This window comes from Schistocerca nitens, unplaced genomic scaffold (genome assembly GCF_023898315.1).
Source record: "Schistocerca nitens isolate TAMUIC-IGC-003100 unplaced genomic scaffold, iqSchNite1.1 HiC_scaffold_207, whole genome shotgun sequence".
In the NCBI taxonomy this organism is placed as follows: Eukaryota; Metazoa; Arthropoda; class Insecta; order Orthoptera; family Acrididae; genus Schistocerca; species Schistocerca nitens.
In genome coordinates, this window is record NW_026045748.1 from 120001 (window position 1) to 122500 (window position 2500).

General features: G+C 57.2%; 1 non-coding gene across 1 annotated transcript in view; it reads right to left on the bottom strand.

Annotated features, from left to right (window-relative positions):
* LOC126220859 (small subunit ribosomal RNA) overlaps positions 1 to 237 on the bottom strand; it is a 1909-nt gene extending 1672 nt beyond the window's left edge. Inside the window, exon 1 of the ribosomal RNA XR_007543206.1 lies at positions 1 to 237. This exon is cut by the window's left edge and continues 1672 nt beyond it. This is a non-coding gene — a ribosomal RNA (small subunit ribosomal RNA).
* Between the last annotated feature and the right edge of the window lie 2263 nt (positions 238 to 2500).

The window sequence follows — 2500 nt, forward strand, 5'->3', positions numbered from 1 at the left end:
AGCCGACCGATTGGTTTTGATCTAATAAAAGCGTCCCTTCCATCTCTGGTCGGGACTCTGTTTGCATGTATTAGCTCTAGAATTACCACAGTTATCCAAGTAACGTGGGTACGATCTAAGGAACCATAACTGATTTAATGAGCCATTCGCGGTTTCACCTTAATGCGGCTTGTACTGAGACATGCATGGCTTAATCTTTGAGACAAGCATATGACTACTGGCAGGATCAACCAGGGAGCTGCGTCAACTAGAGCTGAGCAGCCGGCCGCCCGGGAGTGTGTCCCGGGGGCCCGCGCGAACACGCAAGCGTCCGCTCAATTATTCTGCAAACAGGAGGAGGCTGGGCTCCCCTGCACGATACACCTCGAAACCCTCTCAGGTCCCGGCGGCGCGCAGCGCCGTCCTAAGTACTTGGTCGGGTTCGAGAGAGGCGCAATCGCCCGGAGATAGGCGAGTAGACGCTTTCAGTGCGACCACCCGTGCTCCCAACTGAGCTTGCCGCTGCCGACAGAGGCCCGGGAGCGTGCTGTCGTGGTGTTGCCGGCGGGAGACAACACGCGGCCACAAACAGTGACCGGGCAGCTCCAACGCCAGCGCCACAGAGGGGCAGAGCCCCACTTGGGTGCCAAAGCGAACTCTCCCAGCACAGCGCACGCGCCAACACATCCGCACAGCTGCGATACAAACCACCTGCGAGAACCGCGGGGGCGACCGAGCAGCAGACGGCGTCGCGGCGCCGAGTGCCGGGCGGCGGCGCATCCTCAACGCACACAGTCCTCAATCGGACCAGCACACTGCAGATGTCCACCGCGCTTCGCACCGGGCCCGGGAGGACCCACTTTGGCCGCACGGCGCCGCGCGCTGGGTGCGCCGGCACGCAGATGCGCCGCCTGCCGCGTCCGTCAGCCGGCGCGCCTGCCACTGGGCGCCCCCACCAGCCGGCTGCCGCGCGTGCGCCCACGCAGCGCGCGGCCAGCACGCCGGGCGCCCCCCCCTCACCGGCCGGGGACGGTCCCACCCAGCCACCGCCGCGTATCGCTTCATACCCACATGCCCACTCACGTTCGTGGGTATGACGGGTGTCGCTGAAGCAACCGGTTAATACCTGTACCGATCGTCGATATCAACGATTCACCTCCAGCGCGAACAACCGCGCAACAACGGATTTCCAGTTCATTTGCGTAACTTGGGCAGCAAACGTAGACATCCATCTACATTTGCGACTTCTACGAGTCTTGCATGCCTGGATGTTGTGTGTCACGACGCACTCCATCAGCATACATACACGCTGCGACGTGTGCACGAAAGAACACGTGGAAGGTGGCCAGCGTACGTATACGAATGCCATTGCACAGCTGCGAAGCGCATTCAACACGCGAACTCCTGACCGACGAGCTAGAGGTGACAGGAGGGGAGGGGGGGGCGGGGGCGATATACGTCCTATTGCAGTACACAATACAGTGGATAGCGGGACCATGTGGAAAGTAAGCAACACTCGCAAGATGTGAGGGTACGCACCGTAAAATGAATCAATACGCAGAACACCACAGTGTGCGCGAAGTGAACTATGTTGAGATGGTTGCAATTAGGCAACGCTACACGAATTCCTAGAGTCATATAACTAACAATTACAGGGCAGGTTAGGGCGCAACGTAGGTTAGGTTAGGGCGCAACGTGGGTTAGGTTAGGGCCCAACGTGGGTTAGGTTAGGGCCCAACGTGGGTTAGGTTAGGGCCCAACGTGGGTTAGGTTAGGGCCCAACGTGGGTTAGGTTAGGGCCCAACGTGGGTTAGGTTAAGGCGCAACTTGGGTTAGGTTAAGGCGCAACTTGGGTTAGGTTAGGGCGCAACTTGGGTTAGGTTAGGGCGCAACTTGGGTTAGGTTAGGGCGCAACTTGGGTTAGGTTAGGGCGCAACTTGGGTTAGGTTAGGGCGCAACTTGGGTTAGGTTAGGGCGCAACTTGGGTTAGGTTAGGGCGCAACTTGGGTTAGGTTAGGGCGCAACTTGGGTTAGGTTAGGGCGCAACTTGGGTTAGGTTAGGGCGCAACTTGGGTTAGGTTAGGGCGCAACTTGGGTTAGGTTAGGGCGCAACTTGGGTTAGGTTAGGGCGCAACTTGGGTTAGGTTAGGGCGCAACTTGGGTTAGGTTAGGGCGCAACTTGGGTTAGGTTAGGGCGCAACTTGGGTTAGGTTAAGGCGCAACTTGGGTTAGGTTAAGGCGCAACTTGGGTTAGGTTAAGGCGCAACTTGGGTTAGGTTAAGGCGCAACTTGGGTTAGGTTAAGGCAGAAGTTGGGTTAGGTTAAGGCAGAAGTTGGGTTAGGTTAAGGCAGAAGTTGGGTTAGGTTAAGGCAGAAGTTGGGTTAGGTTAAGGCAGAAGTTGGGTTAGGTTAAGGCAGAAGTTGGGTTAGGTTAAGGCAGAAGTTGGGTTAGGTTAAGGCAGAAGTTGGGTTAGGTTAAGGCAGAAGTTGGGTTAGGTTAAGGCAGAAGTTGGGTTAGGTT